This window comes from Pyxicephalus adspersus, chromosome 8, assembly GCF_032062135.1.
Source record: "Pyxicephalus adspersus chromosome 8, UCB_Pads_2.0, whole genome shotgun sequence".
NCBI lineage: Eukaryota > Metazoa > Chordata > Amphibia > Anura > Pyxicephalidae > Pyxicephalus > Pyxicephalus adspersus.
In genome coordinates, this window is record NC_092865.1 from 54,197,998 (window position 1) to 54,221,537 (window position 23,540).

Genomic DNA, 23,540 nt, shown 5'->3' on the forward strand with positions numbered 1-23,540 from the left:
CAAGAATCCCAGAAGCTGCTACTGGTGACCGAGTTCAAAATCAAGTGAACCTTTTCCCATAGGAATTCCATGTCAGGATGTTTGGCCTATGCCATTACAAGGTTAGGAAATGTCACAACAGTTGAGAGCGCTCGTCAGTCTGGCAGCTGTTGATCCGGTGGAGATGGCATGTCAGAAGCACATATAGGATTCACAACAAATTATTTCCAACTAAATCAGAACCAAATCAATCCTTTTTACTTGAGGATTTAGACTATCTATGGATTTAGATGATCATTTAGATCATCGAGTCTTTAAATAACTCAAAGCTCCTTTTCCATCATAAATGTTTAGCATATGTAGTAGTTGGGAATACATCTTCCAAAAAATTAAAGGGAGGGGGGGCGGAGGTGGGATAAAGGTAATAAAGTAAAATAAAGTTTTCTTAATTGGGTTGCGAATGTTTGCCCAAGCATCATTTTGTGTACTTATTTTATAATTTTTTTTTTTGTGCTCTTACATTTATTGTAATGTTTACTGAATAATTACGAAGTAAAGTCTTTCAATCAAGGCCTCCACAAACTGGAAATTAGATATAAGTGTCTGTGTTTGTTTCAGATGGCCATGCTGCCCCCAGTAGGGGTAAGAAAAGTCTCCCAAACTTCAGAGGTGCAAACAAGCCCTGACTAATTCTCCCCCTCCGTACAATGTGACTTTTACTATAATCCCATGTTCCAAAATAACACCAAGGGTTTGGTGTGCAAATCATTATCTCTTCTGTATAAATCAGCAGACAATAGTTTATTGCCCAGGGCATATGTACTAATGTCACTAAGATATCACAGCGTTTGATGAGTGATGTCTCTATCTGAATAGCCTGCAAAGAGCTCGCCTAGGAAGACAAGAGTTGCTTTGCTTATTGCACATCCTTCAGGCCATTCTGCTAATCCAGCCCATTATAGAAACCTACAGTATTTCTTCTTCATCACAATAAGGACATGTATAGAGGAAGTGACAAGCGGTGACACATGCAGAACGAGATCCTTTTGTGTTCTAGTAAATGTGTCGGGGCTGAAACAGCCGCCCCAGGTCACGGAGATTATCAGTATTTTTTATTACATGTTCAATAAACAGTCTAAACAAATATAGAGCATGAATGTCCATTTAGCAAATATGCATTCACTGACCCATTACTAAACTTGTCATTAATAAAGAATGGTGGTTTATACTCTCTGGACATTGGATATTTTGGAGAAAAAAACAGTGTGAAAAAAAGTAATAGTGAATAAACATATTTTGGTTGGAAACACAGCCAGATTATGCAAACTTGATGCTAAGATGTTAACCTGGGACCCCAGTTGGTCACTTTTTTTGTCTGATCACACTGTTCTTTCTAAGGAGACACTGGATCAGTCCATTTAATATCCTTTCTCACCTCCTATTAGGCAATAACATAACCATTTATACAAAAACTGGTTGACAAGTATCTGGGGACAATGGACTACATAAAAAGTTCTCTGTGAAGTGCTTAGGACTTTCCTTGCACGTATTAATTGTTTTTAAAGTTTACTATTACTAAGTTGTCAATGTGTACAAACAGATGTTGGATAATAATTTTAGCGGTTTGCTTTTCTGTTGTGAATTATTTAATTAAACTGTTTTCCTGACTTTATGAAAATATTTGCTTTGCTATAATAAGTGCCATAACACTTTTACAGAACATGTTGTGCTTCCATTCTGCAGATTATTTTATAGACAATAAATGCAGAAACAGCGGAGTTCATGGAAAACTTGTGAAGTAGGACTTAAGCTACGTACACACTTCAAATTATTATCGTTGGTAAACGAACGACGAACGATCCTGCACGATATCTGCGAACGATCGTATAGCACCGATCCTGTACATACAGATAACGACACGATCGTTCGCAGATATTGTACACACGATAGATGCGATCGTTTGAACGATACAAGAAGTGACGTGCACCACAGGAAGTGAGCGAACGTTCGTTCACCGCGCATGCTCAGACCATGGACGATCAATGAACGACCGTACACACGATAGATGGTCAACGATCGTCGTCCAATCCGATCCGCCGGTCCGGTCGTTCATTTCCAACGACTATTCTCGTTCGTCGGCGTCGTTGGTTACTTTTTTTACGAACGATTTTTGCCCAATCGATCGTTCGTCGTTCGTTCGTCATTCATTTCCAACGATAAAAATTGGAAGTGTGTACGCAGCTTAAGTGCAACAATGTTATTAGTTTTGGAAAAAGAAAGATTGGTTTGTCCTTCTGTCAAGGTTTGATTCCTGTTTGTGTCTTCACTTATCCTGGTGGTCATTTCTTTATTTTTCCAAAACCAATAACATTGTTACTAAGACCAAATGTCAGTGGAACCTAGCATTCTGAGTTGTCATCAGAGCAATAGGTAAAGAAGAATACTTCAATTGAGATACCTGTTCCTGGGACAACACTCAAAACACACAAATTTGTTTGCTTTAAGGAGGCTTTATCATTTTCTGTTGCACGTTTAGGACAGGAAAGAAAAGGGAAATCTTCATAGTAGGCTTCACACAGCAATAAACTCTTACAGGACATACACTTTAGACTTTTAATTGATAGAAATAAGCTGTATCATTTATGGTAAAGCAACAGGTTTACCTGATATTCCTGCCTTTTTGCATCTGTGTGTTGCTCTGCTTCCTGTTTATTCACTGGAACCAAGTGTAATACTTCTGCATATGGGGAACTTTCTCCCCTCATCTCCTTCATAATGCAGAATTGGGTGCCTGACTGACCTTATCCGTGCTCAATCACAGGAGGACCGGCCTTAGACTCTATATAAGCTTTCCCTAGGCTTGTTTGGGGTTTAAATATGGCTCCTTTACCTTATAAGCAAGGAACGTATTACCTACCTTGATTGGCATATGTTTTCTATCCTACACCATATCCATTCTAGGTTTACTGGATCACCCAGGTTCTCTCGTGATCGTCTATCTTGGAGATCATTATTAAATCAGACCCATGATTCTAATCACTTGGTGGCTCTCACTTTTAGGCTCTTGGTCTTCTTTTGCAGGATTGTCTGGATTTAGGGTTCTGTTTGAGATGCAGGTGTGTTTTACAAACCTTTTAAAGATCTGATTGAAGAATTGACTGTAGCAGCCAGTTACGTTTCCTCGATAGAGTTTGATAGGGAATTCAGACTGCTGTGGGCAACAAATGCTATGACATTTTTTCCTCCGGGCTCCTTGATAAATGAGAGGCTCTGTGTTTTCTTGTATGATTCTTTATCCTGTCAGTCAGAGTCAGCCATGTTGAACGAGACAAGCATTTGATGTTTTGTTTGGAAGCCAAATGATTGTGCAGAGGACAGAGGTTAGCCAGGGACCATGGCCTGCCGTCTGTGGCTACACCTGTTAAGTGACTGGCATATTTAGAGGGGATTGGTATAAATAGCAAGCCTTCAGTTTGATAGAAACATTTCACAGTCCCTTCTGTTCTACCCAGAACAGCTGGCTCTAGCTACAAATAGGGGAATTCCCAAGTTTCCATGTTTCAAACTTGTCACATCTTTATATTAATGACAATGAAAAGGCTTGTGCTGACATGCAAGAAGAGTTGTCCGCTCCCTTTTCAACCCATACAAATAATAATTGTGTGAAACTCCTAACCCCCTTTTTGTGCTCCTCAAAGAGAACAAAATAATGCATTAGAAACCTAGGGAAAAAAAGATGCTTCTGTTTACATTACACATATGCAGAAAATACGGGATGCCATATATTAGTCTACCTAAATAAATATAAACATACACTGATCATCTGCAAAAAAATCAAAACCACCTCCCTAATACTGTATATGTCCAACTTGTGCCACCAAAACACCTCTGTCCCATCGACTTCTGGGTTCCATGTTGTATTTGGGACTAGGGCCTCTGCTGCCTTACCTTCCCCCTATAGTGCATCCTGCTGCCACCTCTTCCTTAGGTAAAGGACACATGGACCAGGGCATCCACGTGATCTAAAGGCAAGCATGACTGATCAGACCATGCCACCCTATTCCATTGCTCTGACATGCTCATTGTAGGTATTTTCAGTAATGGGCTGGGGTTAGTATGGTTTTTGGTATGGTAAGTAGCCACAGAACCACATACACAACAATCTGTTATGCATTGTGTATTCTCACACCTTTCTCCCAATGCCAGGATTATGTTTTTTTAGCACTATGTTTTCTATCCTACACCATATCCATTCTAGGTTTACTGGATCACCCAGGTTCTCTCATGATCGTCTATCTTGGAGATCATGGAATCAGATCAGACAGGTTAGCCTTCTATCCTGCAACGCATCAATGAACACCCATAACCTTGTTGTCGGTTCATCAGTTGTCCTTCTTTGGAACACCTTAAGTAGTTACCAATGCATACTGAGAATACCCCATAAAACCCTAATATTTTGGGGGATATTCTGACCCAATCATCTAGTCATTACAATTTAACCCTTAGTTATTTTTTCTGATTTTTCCAGCCACCATCATCTATCCTTCTGATGATTGAATTGCCTCTTATTATATTCCATTCCATAGGAAGTGTCATTGTAATAAGATAATCAGTGCTTTTCTTTTTACCTGTTGGTGGTTTTATTGTTTAGGCTGATTTGTGTATAGTACAGATTGTAAAAACCAACATTTTGTAGTGAATGGAGTTGTTAAGCCATCTTCCAGATCTCTAATAATGTGCTTATAGTTAAGGTTATGTGAAGACAGATGGCAGCCAGACCCTCAGTATAACCCTGACTTTCCCCTGATGCATGCATGCTTTGTAAAATGGGAAATGAGAACTTCACTGCATGCTAACACGAATTCCACTGCTGGAACATGTGTGTCTGTATCAGATGTACCACAATGACTAAAATAAAACAAACATGGGACTGTCTGTGGTTTGACAAAACTGTTCCTGGGAGTTTCTGTCTCTATTCTAACTTTATGTTAGGCATATGAAGTCTTGTGCTTTGTATCCCCCTGATATGCAATAACTCGCTCCATCCTTGATTATTGACGTCAGCGTGCCGGTCAAAGAACAACATAACTTACACCATAAAGAAAGGGTTGTCATAGACAATGTCAGACTGCCCAGCCTCAGGGGTTTTGTTGAAGTGCCAGGACCTAGGCAGGTCTTGACTTACATTGAGAATTAAGAGAATTAGGCCTTCTCAAGAGGAGATTTTCCATCAGAATGGTAAATATTCTTGCCTGAGGTCAGCAAATTTACTGCATTGCCTTTTATAATTATGTCTTTTATAGCTAGCCTAAGGCTGTGTACACACATTTAATAATTGTCATTGGAAAGGATCTTTCATGATTCTTTCCAATGACAAAAGACTGAATGATGCATAAACGAGCGTTGTACATACAGCACCATTCTGCTCTATGCAGAGGAGTAGGGGGGAACGATGGAGCGCCACCCAGCTGTGATCTTCCCTTTACTTCTATTACGATCGTTCGTCATTCCGCCAGGACGCATCCACGAACTACGAGCGCTGTACACATGCCGATACTAGCACTGAGGCGATTATCAGACAAGAATCATCTGACATGTGTACGTGCCTGAGACTATCTTCATATAGACTTTGGTGTTTGCATTCTGGCTGTCTTTCAAGGATTTTTCCAGTTGGTAGTCTAGCAGTTTGGCAAATGTTCACTTAAACAATAGACACCATGTACTTTGAGACTTTGACTGCCTGGTTTCTAGATTTTTTTTTTGGTAACACCGTCGATATAGAGAAATAGAAGTGTAAATTTAATATACAAGCTGATGTTAATCTTCTAGATATAATGAGCTCCGACGAGTCCAGGGGATCAGTGATCCAAGTATTTATTTAGAAGAGAAACAGATGTTTATGTTAATCCATCCAGTTTAGTGCAGAAGTATTTATGAGCCAAAATGCTAGCGAGAACCTACATATCTTAGACTGATAAACGTGATTGTTTCCCAGCATTTCAGACTTTGCAGATGATTACCCATCCTGCTTATGCAACGACTTGCCTAATATCACCTGTTAGTAATTAGGAATGAACCCAGATTCCAGGCCTCCAAAACAGAGCATGAATGCCAAGGAATGCCGAGTCTACGCCACATGCTGTCAGATCAAGTGATGCTCTAAAAATGTTTAAATACCTGGAAAATGCAGAAAACTGTAAAACGGAAAGTACAATCTGGGTTTTAGCACTAAAGATGATTATTGACAGGCAGATAGAGTACCATAATGTGCTTGTTACTGCAATCCACCGCAGCAGAAAGTGTGAACTTAGGCTAACCCTACATTCCCTATCATTAAAAACAATTCTATTCTAACAGATCTATTGCAGTACTTTAACTGTCTATGGCAATTTTTGCATCACAGCTTCCTTGCTGCTTTGTACTGCACCACAGTGTATAGCGTGATCATTCTTACCGGCCTTAATGTAAAAGCCTGACTCACTGGAGGTCTATCTGCCAGCTGTTCCACAAATCTTCTTAATCCTTCAAGTGTTAGGGAGTTCTTGCAGTTTTTGGAACAACAAGGCAGTAACACAAGACAACAGCATGTCGAATTTAATGAAATTATATACCCATAGTAGTGACAATTACATTGGACCGGCCTCCTATGTATAGCATGGAAGATTTGTCAATAATATATAAAGTAAACACATGTCACATGAAATGTGATCCTGACTAACACTTTCTTTCTCTAATTGGATCACCGATTGTTTGACCTTGGTAGATTATTAGCTGACAAATTTCCTGTTCTGGACCTGAATTCCTCCATTATTTAGTCACAAAACCACACTTCTGGGTGGGAAGAATACATCTGTCTGAATACGCTAAATAGGACCTACCCTATTTTTTGTAATTTTGAATGAAGTCGTTTAATCTTTTGTTATTGTTTGTTACCGTGAAGATTCTTTTTCACTTCCTGTCCTAGAAAAGCAACAAGAAAAAGGGGAAGGCACATTGAACAATTGTTCCCATTGGATAAAATAGTTACACCTGGTTTAAAATGCTGAATTTCACCCAACTTTGTTGTGAAAATGCTTCTGGACCAAATAGGGGTGAACCTTCCCAAATGGGACCATATCTCATTTAAATCATTTTGCAGGCTACCTAGATTTAGCATTTAGCTGAAAACAAAAAATATCAGTGCAGGAAAGTTCTGAACAAAGTTTAATCTCTCTGCTGTCTTCCTTGATCTTTATTTCATCCTGCCCAATGATCTCTCTGCAGTGTCAGCTTTGTCGCAGTCCAGTTTTAGCATCTCTTGTAACCCAACACTTTGTACCCAAGATTACACCACATGGTGAAATGGACTTTCCAGTCAAGTGGTATAATCTATTAGTTATCAAGTAAAATCCTGCCTCTCACAGCGGCTGTGTGCTTAATCTCATGCCTCTGATAAAGCATTAATCTCATACGTGTGCTAGTTCAAAAAAATTACTTGACAACAAATCTGAGCTAAGAGGAGCTGCAACTAAAATAGCTGCTGACTATTCTTACAGACATGGAAGCATCCTCCTGGTCTGTAAATTGATGTTCCTAATTTTTGTGGGCACTCATTGGTTCAGCTGTTTACTAGCTGAGAGATTTTTAAAATGTGTCTTGTGCCGCATGTTGCATTATCTGTAATACAAAAATAGGGAGTAGTTTCAAAACTAAGAAGAACTTGAAACTAATCTCTATAGAGAAAAAACAAAAAGACCTGGAAAGTAATTAAAAGGGACTAAATGTCATATAGGTTTATGTTAAAGCGGAACTAAACTAAAAAAAAAAAAAAAAAAAACGTCTGCAGATCCCTTGATTCCCCCAGAGGTTTCGTGAATTGGATCCTGTGGCGTCCCGTTATCCGTCTTTGTCCCGATTCGGAGGAAGCGTTGGGTGCCGCCATCTTTTTTTTCTGCTTCCTGCTTCTGCCCAGGTCACCTGATCTTGCACTGCGCAGGTGTAAACTCGGGTAATGCAGTCTGCAGTAAATGTTTTCCCCCCATTAAAGAACACCTTTTTCGGGCATGCGCAGAAGAAGCAGCCAAGAGCTGCGCTCCCATTCATGGCGATAAAGATGTGTTAAACCTCCTCTCCAAAAAAAGTTAGTTAAAAGTTTAGTTTAGGTCTGCTTTGCTAAACTATACATACTTTATGTAGTGTTTAATTGTAACACTTCCAGAAATTTATACCCTTTCAGACATAAGAGTACTCCATTTTGCAATGCCTTCATTTTCTTTTCATCCCAAAAGGAAATCACTTTCCTTGTTCGGGGATCATTCCGGGTCACCAGCTACTTTTTGGACTGAGATAAGGCTCAAAGATGGCACAGTCATGTAAAATCCTGTTGCCTGTGCATTTTTTTAAACAAATGTTTTACACAGATTACCTCTTCTGGAGCCCTGATGTTGTAAAAATGTACAGAATTGCAGTCTAATCACTTGGAAAGAGAAAACATCAATCTTCTTGCCTGGTGTGGGCTGATGCCATTGCCTAAATGGCATTTATTTTTTAATACTTCAAAATAATAAATTTACACCACACTCATTTAAACTTGCAAATAGTTCATTTACTATTGTGCTAGGTCAACATATACCAGATTTTTTTTTAAGTAATGCTTTGCTATAGAGTTTAATACTGCACACAGGCATTACTGTGCTTTCTGTCTCATATTTCTATTGTTTTTTTCTGTAGTTTTGCAATGCATGCTATGAAATCCTATAGATTTAATTACCTCATTTTTCATTCCTATTATCTACACCCCTGTCTGTTTTTTAAACTGAAATACATCATCATATATATATATATAAAGCATTTGAAAGAACAATTAAAATAGCAAAGTGTCCCTTAAAACTTTCCTAGACTTTGAAATGAGAAAAATCTGAAATCTGAGCAGGTTTTATGAGTTGATGTTTTAAGTTGTAGATCAAAGCTCAGGGGCTCCATTTTATGCTTGAAAAAATGTATCTTTTATTTCTTAGCCGACTTCAAAAGATAGTACTATATTGTGAAGAGACATCATAGTATTTTAAAAGAACTTCGTATTACAGAACTTTAAATACCTAAATGATATATCACGAAATGAAAGTGACACTTTGTGAGTGCACTCAGTAAAAATGTAATGTGTATTTAAGAGCCAGATATCACAGGATTATTTTGGCACTATTGAATTACATGGCAGCGGGCTGCAGGTTGTAGTTTGTCTTGAGGGGTGACGTTTGGATTTGGAGGAGCCATAACCTGTGGGTTTATAATTCGCTGGACTGGTGAAACCTGGTGTACTCAACCTGGGATACTTTTTGTAACCTTTAATGAGTGGCCCTTGAAATTTGATCAACAGGTTACAATGTCCTAAATTAGTTAAAAACAAATCCTTAATATGATCTATGATATCACGCAGGATTCCCGGTGGTATTACTGCATCTCAGGGGGCTTGTCATTTAGCAAATGTGATGTGACAGGTTAACATTGTGGTCTGTTGGGTCATCATATCTTGCAATGGATTTGCTGGGGATAAAAAACAAAGCATAGTTTGGGACTTAATAATATATATGAGGATATAAATAACATTTATTATATAATTCAGTAAGTATGGATTTTTTTTCATTTTTATAAGGGACTTATTCAACATATTGTGGGTATTTAACCTAAATTCTTTGTAGGAATGTACTAATGTGCTCCTATAGTCATTGTCCTGGGAATTGGCAGATATCTGGATGCTCCCTTATTAAAGGGGGCTCCTAAAATTTACAATAAAAATCCCTATTTCTCAACATTGAAACCCCCATCATCAATGTTGTGGGATGTATTAGGATCTGGTATGATAAAGGAGGGGAGGTTAATGCTTGCTGCCCTCCTTTCCTAACCACTACTGGGTAAAATCTAATGAAACCCCATTTTTTTCATTAATAGCAAAATAGAATCACATAAAACACACAAAAAATTGCTGTATTTTTCAATGTTGCCTTCTCTCATTCATACAGAATTTGAACCCCCCCCCCCACAAAATTTTAAGAGGTTACCTGCAAACTTTGGGTTCACTGAATTCACAGAACCCTTGATTAATCAAATCCGGTCCAATCAGTCCATTCCTAATGTTCCTTAGACCTCACTCCTTGTACTGAAAATGATTAATCTATAAGTGACAAGCAAATTAAATCAAAAGTGTCCTTTACGCATCAGAAGACCAACCATTTGTTTGCATTTGAATCTGAAAAACAGGAACCAGTCATAATGAAAATATAAAAGCAATACAAGTCTATAACAGCAGGCACAACCAGCAGCAACCCAATAATTCTGTAGGTCATATTGAAAAGGGTAATTATGACAACGGGCAGGGTTCATTGGGAACTATGGCCTGGGTCATTTTATTTTACCCTGAAGAATCAAGAGTGCCCCCCCAGAATGGACCTCATGGGTTTCCCAACCGCCAGAGTCCAGATAGCATTAGATTCCGGCCCTACAAATGGCCTCCGCCAATTCTGACAAGCGCTTGCCAACATTCTGTTGTGGAAAAATAAACAAGACATGGATATTGTGGAGGACTTGATGCTCGGATTAAATGAACACTTGTATAAATAATCGGAGACACAGAGCGCACTATGGAGATGTGGATGGATCGCCAGAGATAACAGGAGACTCTGATTTTATACTGCATGCAGAGTGCCACCTACTCAGCCACTTGAGATAAATGTTACCTTTCACTCACATGTAATACATACTGCAGTATTTATAAATGTACGGCACAGCTATGAAATGGTATGAACAGGCTCCATTAAAATGTGTCTCCTGCTCAACAATTGCAACCGTATGCATGTCTAAATGAAATGCCTTGCTGGGATGAAGACATAAAACTTCTTCAGAACATGCTTTAGGCCCCATACAGGTCTGTTCTCATGAACAGAAATCTACGGCCATGTGACCTCTGATGTATGAGTAGGTTTAGAGTGAAGATTAGCTGTTACAATGTAATATTAGTATTATTGCTCCTTGAAAGGTGACTATATATTACATTTAATACATTATTAGTTACTTATTTAAGTTTACATGTTGTCATAATTTATTGTGGGGGACAACATTAAGGAAGTGTTAGAAACTAGAAAGTAAGTGTGTATATATATATATATATATATATATATATATAGTCCAAAGAAAAAAGAAAACTTTAGTGACTGGAATATGTAATTATCCAGAAAACACAGAACTTTGTATGAGTGGATGTAAGGGAGCTGTGAAGTCAGATTATTGCGGGTCAGATTTTGGACTTGTGCCTCTCTCGCAGCTAGCAGCTGAGCAGGAATAGGTAAATAAACGCCATTGTCAGGGTATTTGGATAAGAAACGTGCAGCTCAGAGCAGTGTGAGGCTGTGTTTGTTCAGTGCAAATTGAGAAATGAATGTACAAATGGATCGCATTGATAAATTGTTATTCTTAAACCTGGGAGCAAATGAATAATGGACTATGTTTGGCCAATTAGTAGACTGATTGAATACATGACATATTTAAGGTTAGTTCATACCATGAAAACTACTCTTATATGAGTGTCTTCTCCTAAAGTGTATGTAAAGCCCAAAATTTTGTTTTAGTCCCAGGAGATTTGGAGCAAGATTTGGTGATGGTGTTAATGAGTAGCTCGTTTTTCTTCCTGCTGGAAGTTTTGACACGCGAAAGCAGAATCTTCTCTATTCCAAGATGGCTACAAAGACACTGGAAAACCAGGCATGGTGAAAGGGTAATAGGGAAAAGATATGCTGCACCAAGACCACTGGCAATACAGGCGAATAGTCCTTTTCCCTCAGTCTTTTTTTTTTGGATGACTTTTAGAGTTCAAAATGGCCTTCAAACCCATTGTTAACAGATTTCCAATCTTTGCATGCATTCTTGTAAGCTAATGACTTCCAGTCCTGTCTGCTTCTGCTTCCTGTTGTCAGAATTGTCCAAGTTCCCCTTTTGGACTAAGGAACAGTTCTCTCATTATATAATAGTAAAGAGAAAGCATTCTGTTGCCCTGTCCTAGAGTTACAATGCTGCTTCACCATACATACATGAAGAACCTGATTTATCAAAATGCACCAGGACTGGAGAAGTTAGACAATCATGGGAGAACCTGGGTCATCAAGGAAACCTGGAAGTCATCTGGTCCAGGAGTGAAAACATTTGCCAAATATTAGCAATTAGCTTAAGGAAATCCATTCCAGGTTTGCTGGATCACCCAAATTCACCCATGATAGTCTATCTTCTCCAGTCCTGGTGAGCTTTGATAAATCAGGCCCATGAGTGTTGTTACCCTGGGACAGTAAGTAGCCTGATCATACAAAAAGACAATAAAGCAAGAAAGCATTTTCAGCTACCACATCCCTGTACTTGCACACTGCAATTTAGTACATTTTTGTTCTTGAGTTTTAATGCTTTAAGCTAGTGCTGTCCAGTCCTCCAGGGTAAGGATTTGTACTTTTTTTTTTTGTACATTTCAGCAGGAAATTTAGTAAGGTGTGGTTTACAAAGAGCCAGAAAAGACTTTGTTTATATGAAAATCCTGGCCTGTATGTGGCCCTCAAGGAATGGAGTTGGACAGCCTTGCTTTAAGTGATATTGCATCCTCACAAATCAAGATTGGCTTCCTTCCTGCTGAACCCTAAAGCAAATGTCATAATAAAATTGCTTTAGCTTGAGCCCCAAAGCTTGTTGTATTAAAAACTGAAATATTGAATATCATTAAGCTACTTCAAATAAAAAAAAAATATGTTTTTGCATTTCTAATTAGTTGAGTGAAAACCTGCAAAGTAATGGATCCTCCCTGGTTTATGTGGCAAAGGCCTATAAAGCAAATAGTGGATGATATCTACTACCATCCTGGCAGGTCGCTACTACTGTTTATGCTTAGTAAGGGGATATTTAAGTTCCCGGGGGGTTCCAATTAGGCCTTAGTGGTGAATGGCACTGCCTGGCCCTGATTTACTGTGTTTTGGGGTCCAGCTATTGTACAGGTCCCATTTCTCACCTAATGAGACCTCCTCAGCTCTCATGAAAAGAGACATTGTCAGCGAGGAGGGGTGGGGGCTCCCTGGACATACAGCATTACACCAAAATAAACACAGAAAAGAGATTTCTTGCCTAGTGATGGATGACGCAATGCTCAAAGTGTCACGTTAGAGGTAATTATAGATCTCCTGGGCTGCTGGTTATTCCCCCGAGCCCCCTTATATGAGACAAGCTGTCAGGCCTTACTTTAAATTTCCATTCTACATGTACAAGCGGAAATTACGTACTGACTGGCACCCTTTATTACAAGCTTGTAACAACCTTAAAAGCCACTTACGATTAGATTTCTTACTTAATTAATTGCATTAACAAGGGGGAACTTGTTTACAGAGGAAACATGCTAAATTTATAAGGAGAATTTTTCTTTATTTTCATCCGTTTGCACGGGCTGACATGTTTTCTGTACAATGTAGCAGCATTCTATGGCATATTAGCCAATGAGAGAAGGATTTTAGATTGTGGAAGTACTCAGGAAACATTAATAGGGAAAATAATTAGGTTTTTAGCAATATTAAAGAGGACTCCTTTCCTCTCCCATTACAATGTTATCTTGTATTAATATAGGAATGACAAGTTATACAGCACTGTACAAAGTCCATGGTGATGTCACTAACTGTTCCCTCAGAAGAGCTTACAATATAATCTCCCTACCAGAGTCAAATGTCTTTAATACAGTCTAAGAACAGTTTGGAGGAAACCAATTAACCTCAGAGTACCTGAAGAAACCTATGCAAACTCCATGCAGATAGTGTCTTGGTCCGGATTCAAACCTGGGACCCAGCGCTGCAAAGTGCTAACCCTTAAGCCACGGCGCCGCTTCAATCAGCAGTACGTCACATGTATGCTATGCCAGTGGTTTCTGAAAACAAGATGGGAGCTTTAAAGTTTTGCAGCCTATTTTGCATAGTGATTTCATCTGTGAGGTCAGAAAAATATAAAGTGTACTGTGTACATGTCATTTATTTCACCATGTGGTCTGAATGTATAGAAATGGAGCTTCAGTGTGTTTTGAAGTTATATTAGAGAGAATTATAAAAGTTCATATTATTACATAGCTATTTGAATATATAGATATAACATAGACATATTTTTTTAAAGGTATAAATATAGAAATTCGAAGATTAACCTTTAGAGGGTGCTCTGCATTTCAAGGTCAAATCTCTTTACATTGTTCATGTCCAAAAAGTGCTCTTACCCAAAGCATTTAATATGAAAATATATGGTATTAGAGTAGATATTCTCAACATCTCTCCCTGTGTTAGTATGAAATGATAAATGAAAGTCTGCTGTGTTAGTGAATTATCAATTGTTCTGCTAGAATTGGTTCATATTGTGTTCTAAAGATGCATAACCTGAGGGCTGCATGGAGTCTCAGCCAGGGTTATAGCTTCAAACACACCTGACAGTGCGTTTAGCAAGTCACTAATTAAAGTTTCTCTTGTGTTACTTCCTGAAAAACCGTCATTCAAATTATTTGTGGTTTCCAATCCGTTGTGCCCCTCTGGCATAACCCACTTTAATCCACAACTGGAATCTGCCTTTACCTGAATAAACAGCATGTATTTGTTTTATGTCTTTGTTCCCTATGTCACTTCATGTAGCTCTATCTAGGACGGTATAACTGGCGTGTTAAATGAATAACTGACAACTGTACTGTTGTTACCGCCCTGTAGAATCTCCAATCATTTCTCTGTTAAGAATGTCTGCCATTGGCATGAACTATGACTAGATCAAGGACATTAACGTATTTACATATTCCTAAAGTGTAACTCTAGGATGAGTAAAACTAGTCTGATAGCATTAGGCATTTGTATTTCCCCTTAAAACTTAATGAGCTCTGTACAGTAATCTCTTGTGAAAAAGTTAAAATCTTTTGTGCCGGAGTTTCCTGTTTTTAAGACCATGTGGCCCAGAGACCGGTCTTGTATCTGCCCACCCCTTTGCCCACCCCGGTCTTGTATCTGTTTAAAAACAGGCAGCATGTAGTAGTTGGGCAGCAGAGTCCCTGCCACAGCTTTACTCTTTGCTCAGGCTTTGTGCAGCACCGAGATAATGCCATGCATTTGGTGCATTCAAGTAAATTTAAAATGCATTGTGGCGATTCAGCAATATATTACAGTAAGTTTTTGTAACCAGAGTTAGGCATTAAAAAGTAGTAAATGAGCTTGAAAAAGCTCTCAATGACCTTTCTAGTTGCATGTACTGTGATGTAATCAATTCCTAAAGCATGCATGCATTCACCTAGAACACCACTCAACATATTATTATTATTATTATTATTATTATTATTATTATTAATAAACAGGATTTATATAGCGCCAACATATTACGCAGCGCTGTACATTAAATAGGGATTGCAAATAACAGACTAATACAGACAGTGATACAGGAGGAGAGGACCCTGCCCCGAAGAGCTTACAATCTAGTAACATATGTTTAAAGCACAACTAAACCGGAACATGACCTACCTAGCCGTGGTCCATTGCAGGGTGCTTCCATCTTCCCTCTCTTTTTCTCCTACAGATGATTTTTGGCCATCTTGATTGGGGTGCTGGGATGATGTTACTTCCGTGCAGGAACGCAGTGGTTCATTCATCCCTGACACATGCAAGGAAATCCTGGATTAAGGAATTTCCCTGGTAACTAATGTTGAGCATGTGCAGTTCAGCTTTGATGGCAGGAATTCAGAATGATCAGGCAGGTAAGACACATTTCTACGGAAGTGATATGATATTGCCTGTCCCATTCTGCATCATTGGACTACCTGATCATGGAAATTTAAAATTGAAATTTTAGTTCCACTCTAAGCTTTCCAAAGTTTTTAAAAAACAGTAAAGACATTTTAAAATGCCTTCTCCTAGAATGCCAGCCCAACACACAAGTTTATTAAGTGCCAATTGATTTATTGTCACACACCACAATGCACATTCAGTGCTTTGTGTTGCACTGCGTTAAAAAGGGGAAAAGGTTTCTCTTCTGCCATTGTGCGTTACCAGCCTGTTCTAAATGATTGGGCTACCTTAAAGCAAGTTGAACATGTATGTGCTATTACTGCAATGGATTGTATATGTGAGATTAAAGGCAGGTAAAGTGATTTTCTGCTTTATCCAATGCTTATTTCTACACCCTAATCACTTCTGTTCTTTTTATATTTTACAGTATTTCTATAATGCCAACGTATTATGCAGGACTGTAGGGGCACATAGAACCATTCACATCAGGCCTGGCGCTCTATCAGTTGTTGTAAAAATCTAAGATCTAAAATCTAAGAAATTAGTGTGCTCAGTCTGTCACAAATCAAAAACATTTGGCAGTTTTGCATCTAAAGAGAACATTGCAGAGCAAACGTTGGAGCTAATGTTGCCAAATATTTACTCTTTTCCTGCTACAAACATAAGAAAGTCTACTGTAACTAAAAGGAGAGACGATTTGGAAAAAGACATAAACCGTTATGTGATGTCATGGAAACCTCCAAAATAAAACTAGTTTGGCCAGAGCTGGGAAAGAAACATTTATTATTTCAGCTGTAATTGCAGTGTGTTTGAGGGTAGATGTTCACTGTAAAGGGTGGGACTGATTAACAGAGAACAGGAATTTATAGACAATATTACGATTAGGATTACAAGTGTGCCAAGTGAGACCTGATCATTTTATTGCTGTTTAGTCAAGGTCTTTGACATAACGTGTAGAAACAAAGCATAAGTGTTGTGTTCCAAGCAGACCTCACAAGAAAAAGTTTGGAATTGGAATTGAACAGGGTAGAAAGCAAACTAAGCCACAGATTGAAAGCTTCCCTGGGTGTTCCTAGGTGTTAATTAATTGGAAAATGTTTACCTTGGGAATGCAAGGTTCCTGTTCTCACTACCGATGTGCAATTCAATACCATGCCTTGCAATAGTGGAGCCTATTCATTTGAGTGATCTGCCCGACTCACTACATCGCACACAGATGTTGTGCTTGCTGCAATATTCAAAGTACACAACATGACCATGCATTAGTAAGATGTGCTTTTGGTGCCATTTGCAATGAATGGCAACCCAGTGCACCAACACATGTGCCAACCATTGTCACATGTCGTGTTAAGGCATGCTCAATAGTTAGAATGAACCTTAAAGCTTGGCTGACCACTAACCAGCAACTGCATTATGCCCAAATGCACAGAACTACCAGTTGGCCCAAAAAGCAGATATTCTGGCAATAACTAATTATATATATATATATATATATATATATATATTTGTATCCATTTGTCAACCTAATTGCTATTAGAATTTGCCTAGGTCACTTTTACCACTTTGGGCTAACAAGTCCTTAACAACATCCTCATGGTCAAGTTGGGATGTTGGGCCTAAATAAAACAAAACCATGGGGATACTCGCCTGTCCCTGTTCAGTGGTGGGCGCCACCATCTTTTCTCTTGTTTTCTTCTGCATCCAGATCATCGGCCATCTAACTGTTCAGGATGATATAACTCCTACGCAGTCACCTGGGAGTTCATTCAGTTCTGGCTCTCCTTCCCTGCCATCAAATCTTGCACTTGTGCAGCTCAGTAAATTTTCACAGATGGGTGACGAAGGCAATTCTACAATAGGGAGCTGCCTGATGCCAAATTGGAACTTTAGTATCTGTGCTAGAAGGAGTTGATATTACTTAATATGGGACATTTTTCACCTTTGTTTTTTTTACCATTTCACACTCCGGTACCTTTATGATATTGTTTCTGCCGTTGTTAAGCATCGTCTCTTAAAAGTGCAGTCTACCCGCTGACTGGTACTTTCTGAAGCGTTGTGTTTTAATTTTTAATGGACCTTGAAGAGCTGTAAAAGGCATTTGAAAGATATCCAGTTGAGATCAATTTTTCATTTAAAAAAAAAAATTAAACATTTGGATTATACCCACTGTACATTGTTTTATATTATGAAGGGTTTATTTAACATAGACAGCAGGGGGAATGTGTGTCAAATTCAACTTTCAACACCTTTTTTTAATTCTTGGATTTGGAAGAAAAGAAAAAATCTATTAAAAGCTGAGCCTGGGGCAGATGTAAAATACATAAATAAATGCAGCTCTGTATCTATAAATGCAAGGCAAGCAATGAAGTACTTTTGGCATTATATTAGCTTTTTGTAGAATGATCTCATTGTACGCTCTAGATTGTAAGCTCTTCCGGGCAGAGTCCTCTCCTCCTCCTGTGTCACTGTCTGTATCTGTCTGTCATTTGCAACCCCTATCTAATGTACAGCGCTCTATATTATGTTGGTGCTACATAAATACTATTTATTTGGTAAATATTAATCTCATTGGTTGCTTGGATGCAGCAAAATCCTACTCTATAAAAAAGTGGAGAATCATTAGTTTGATTGGCTGGTGTGAGCCACCTTTTCTTAATCTACAGCTAGGTGAGATGACTTACCTACTATGCATTTGTGGTGTCCTGAAATACCTGCATTTAAGTTACTCTAGGCTGTTAAGACTTTGTTAATAGACAATGATAAATGAATAGTTTGTACACGTCTTTGTAATACAAATGATTCTCTCCCTTTACAACGATCCTTTGCAATGTGTGTAATGGCATTTAATCATGTCAGCAGGTTAGGAGTGTCTGAAGGTGAATTATCAACAGATGTTACATCCTCTGTACCTATCAGGAAGCTAGGGATTTTAAAAGGCCCAGCAGAGAACTCTGAATCCACCCTTACTGTCCTTATCCAGATTCTTGTTCAAAAACAGATAATTCAAAAGAAAGAGAATGAGAAACAGATGTTAAAGCTGCATTTAGGCAGATAAAAAGACCTAAATTAATGCAGCACTGTATTCTTTAATACATCATCCTGCACTTTTTGAAAAAAAAATGCAAGCCGTGTCAGTATCTAAATTTAACTTGGTATCAGCCTCTTGCTGTCCCTTTTTAGAAAAGCTCGGTTTGGAAGAGGAAGAAGCTGTAAAGGGAGACAGTTAGTACTGGTAGGAATTGACGATGGCCACCAGGACAAATAGAGCACTGAGTCACCACAATGCAATTAGAAGAAAAGAGGGTTTTTTGTTTCCCAACCTGGGGGAACCATTAAAGTAACTTGCAAGTCTTAAGGAACCCCAATTATTACAGCCCCCAGTATATTAGTGGCAGTGTTCTTCCCGGCCCTTTAGCTGGGTGCCCCACCCAGCACTTTTCAGTAACCACCCCACTGTTTTTTAGTGGTTACAGAAGAGTTGGGTCTCCCACCCGGCTTAAAAAAATGCCTGGGTTGAACACTGAGTGGGAAGAATGCCTTCTACATTGCTGGCCAGTGAAAAGAATGTCAAGAAAAATATCATTGGTGTTACCCAAACTAACCTGAGAGCCCTGAATTGTTCTAGGAACTCCTAGCAATCTCTGGTGGAGCCCTGGTTGAGAAACACTGGTCTAGCCCTTCCTCAAAAACAAATAAAATTCAGTTTTATTGTATATACACTATTCGGCACTAACATGATCCTATCAGAAAAAAAAAAAAAAGGTGAAATCTCTGGGAGTGAACTGTTTTGCCAATATATTTTCCTAGAAATATTCATAGCGTCTTTAAATTTGATTGATCGATTCGATTTTGCGAAGTGACGTTTGTTTATTTGTTTTGGCCAAAGTTATCTTTCTCTGCTGAAAATTTGTGGTCGTTTTGTTGCATCTGAACATTCTCAGAAGAATTGTGTTATTGGCTGAGTCGAGTCCCTAAATTATGGTGTCATAGAGGAGGCCAGAGAGTCATAAAAGAGAAGGCAGCACAATATATGAAAATAGTGATCTCAACCTCTTAATGGACACAGTCCGCACTGATTTATGAGAACGCTGCCTCCCATCAACCCTGAGCTTATAAAATGCTGCTAACATAAAACACTAGAATTTATTTTCAACGATTTGGAAAGTTGACAGAGAGGAGATAAATAGATAATTCTCACTAGCTCAGCAGAAAATGAAAACTTCATCAGTGATCTCCCGCAGAGTAATGGCTTACTGTTTCTAGGGCTTGCCAGGGGAAGAGATAGAGAGGACAGCCATGTTTTATATCATTAAAAAGGAAACTAGAATCTTTACAATACTGGAAAAACTTTTACAAGACAAGAAAATTGTTTAGGTTTTTTGTGTGTGATTTTTTTTTTGTGAATGTAAACTCAAGGCCAGTTACTACAGGATGCACAAGCCTCATAAAACAAACAAGAAACTTTCTTTACTTTCCTTTAGTGTGCCAAATCCTCCTTCATTGTATCTTACACTTCTCCCTTCCCAGACGTTGCAGCTCCTACTGGGAGGGTTTCAGCAACAGAGGTAGTGCTGTCAATCAAGAAATTAGTGGGCGGAGTTGGGTGTGGCCAGGTGCTGGTTGACAAGCTACCAACTTATAGATCAGCAGTGACAATGCCAATGGTCACATCCCTTGCAAAGTTTTCTCATATCACTGTAGTGCACCCTTGAGCAGCGAATCTGCTTAGGAGCAGTGCAGCCATCCCGTCACAGGAAGCTGCATTAGATTTATTTTTAGTATTTCTGGGACTTGGCAGGGGGACTACACTGATTCACATAAGGAAATGCTGCAGCACATATTTTTTAATGTTAGGTTATAGTTACAGTTTTTTTTAAACCAAATACATTGTATTTTATTTTTTATTATTTGGTATTTTTTTATAAATACTGTTTTTATGTTTTTGTTATCCTTTTTTCTTTGTGTTTTGTAATCTCAGTTGTCAGTCTGTAACAGGAGAGAATATTTTAAAGTTTATATCAGAATTTATTAATTAGATCAATTATTTAGATAAATTCCATTCCAGCCGAGACTTTTTCTTGTATTGTTTTTTCCTTACTAGTAACTTTTTTAACTTTAAACTTGTTTTTATATTTCATATTCATTTGGCTACAAAGTAGCTGGGGTACATTATTTGGGATCAATAACTGATGAGAAAAGTACCCAGAGATCACATTTTTCCTGCTTGCTTCTTTATATAGATTTGATTCTCAAGGCTGTGATGGAGGAAGAATGCAAAAAGAAACATTAAACTGTTCAAGGGCTGCTTTAAGAGGGGACAAAGTGATAAAACATTTGGGAGAGGAGTTTGAGTCTCTGTTTAAAGTAACTGTAAAGGAGCTCTGCCAAAACAAACAGCTTCCAGAACAGCAGGGGGATCCAGTTACCAGATTCAGGCTGCCCGGTGGGACAGACAACAGGATCGCATTGGAAAATGGTAGAAACAGAGACGCTTTAGGAAGTGAGGTGAGCTTGAAAGTGAAGCTATCAAACCCAGCCAAAGAGGGACAGTCACGGGGAATCAATTTGCAGCCTCTGTCTAGGGATCAAATCCAGGCCCCACGTGCCCTACCAAAGACCATATCTGGGTAAATAATAACCTACCTCCCACCCCCTCCAATCCATCATGTATAGTTTTTTTTCCCTTGCTTTGCTAAGTACAATATGCTTACCTAAAATCCCCCATCTAGTACTCTCTATGAATATGGGGGACCACCAGTGCAACACAGTCTACAGGTATAGGGGGTCACCATATATAGGGGGGTATAGGGGGGTTTCTGCTGCTGCATCCTGACCCTGACACTAGAAAGCTAATAGGGAACCACTGCGTGTAAGGTGTGGACACCAGAGGAAAGGTTGCTCCTTCTATAAACAACAGAAGAAAGAACTTGAAATAGGGTACTCAGATTTTCACTACAAGTACAAAATGAGATGGGTTAATATTTTCCCAATGTTCGGCCTCCAATGCAGTGTTACTACAGAGGTTTCCAGGGGTTCCTTGAGCAATGGGCAGATTGTGTCTCTTTGTGTCAGTTTAACTGATACTAATGATCCTTTGGGCTATCTGTAAGGGTGACATTCTTTCCAATGGCCAGCAATATACCAGACATTCTTCCCACTGACCCCCAGGCTAATGTGCTGTGAGCTGTGGATATAGTAATTAAAGTTATTTCAATGGTTCCCCCATTATTAAAAAAGGTTGATAAACACTGCTCCAATGTCTTGGAAAGAGTCTATATGTGGCTTGGTGACCTTTGTCATTAAGGACCGAAAATGAGGGTAAAGCCAAAAAATGTCCCTGAATAAAAAAAAAAAAAGGTATGCCCCATTCCCATTTGTGTCTCTGACGGTAATCCCCCCAACATTACACAGACTCTTTTTATTGTTTTATCTCCATAGGCCTCACCTACAACTTTCACATATTTAAATTGTCCTGAAGGCATTCACTCCTTACAATCATTTACACCAAATGATTAAAGGAATATTCCCCTCCGGACTCTTTAAAAAATCAAGCGTTGATAACTTTCTTGCCAAGGTGTAGAAATGTTTTTCTTTTTTCTAAAGTGGGTTATTTATAGTAAGGGATTGTTGCACTGGTTTTATCAGATGCACTGAAAGCGAGCTGTCAGTATAGATCTATTTGCTCTCTTACACAATCTGTTTTCACTGCAGACATAAAAGAACTGGAACCCAACGATTTTTTTCTTCTCTCGTTCTCCGTGTCGGTTAATGGTATTTTTAGAAGTGATTATTAATGAATTCAGCATTCCTTGTGCTGCACATGTGTTTTCTCTCATTATCCCCCCCCCCGCCTACCTCTTCGGAGAAAGTCATGCTGGAGGTCTGAGGACTTGATAACAGACCAGAAACGCTGAACAAATAGGAACCGCGCACATCAGGATACGCCAATAATTTTGCTGAAAGGACGAATATTAAATGCAGTCTTCCTGTCTCATGCTGCAAAAGAGAAAATGAATCTAAAGTAAGCCCATCACCAGAGGGGGAAATGTGTTTTTTTTTTTTTTTTTTTTTACATTGAAGAAAGTTTTTTGTTTTTACTTTGCTGTTAACCCATTCTAATTTCGAGTAGCATCAGTAATAAACTTGTCGACATTTAAAGCTACTCCAACACTTTTTTTCTGTACCTCTTTCATTGTCTTCATTTAATGTTTCTCTAAAACATTTCCTGCACAAGGAGACTATAAATACATGCCTGGCAAGTCTGAACTTCACTCACGTCTTGATGTGTTGAATGACTGGTCCTGCACCCCAACATACAATGGTTCCAGCTTCCTCCCCTGCATAATTTTGGGATTCGGTGGATTGCTGGCAAAGACCACAGCACATGGAAGTATCAGTGTCCAACCCAGAAATTCTTTTAATCTGGGTGGGAACGAATTGTAGACAGGTGGCAGCCTCTTTATTGTGACCCAATTCCTCAGCAATTACCCAAAAACAGCCGGGTGGTTACGGAAAAATGCAGAATACAGAAAAAGTCATAATTGCATTACTCACTTGAACTGACCCCCATGCTTTTGTGGTTAATGGAAAATAAACCCTGGTAATGGTGGACAGGGTAGGAAGGACATCGGATTGCCACTGCTTACTATTTAAAGAACCCCTTAGCAGCCTCAGAAAGACCCCTAGGAGTATGCAGAATCATGAAAAAAAATGGGGGAATCGATCCGTTCCCCCTCCTTCCCAAACAACCCAAAAAAGAGACCCCAATTATTG

The 23,540-nt window shown here is 38.8% G+C and overlaps 1 protein-coding gene and 1 long non-coding RNA gene across 4 annotated transcripts in view; one reads left to right on the forward strand and one right to left on the reverse strand.

The window, feature by feature from the left end:
* The window catches only part of PDZRN3 (PDZ domain containing ring finger 3), a 159,248-nt gene that overhangs the window by 49,307 nt on the left and 86,401 nt on the right, over positions 1–23,540 (forward strand). The gene's annotated exons all lie outside the window — the stretch shown is intronic.
* LOC140336245 (uncharacterized) lies at positions 8,673–23,447 on the reverse strand. Its single transcript, XR_011921850.1, has 3 exons — positions 22,623–23,447; positions 10,017–10,129; positions 8,673–9,501 (listed from the first exon to the last, which is right to left on the reverse strand). It is a non-coding gene; the product is annotated as an uncharacterized lncRNA (long non-coding RNA).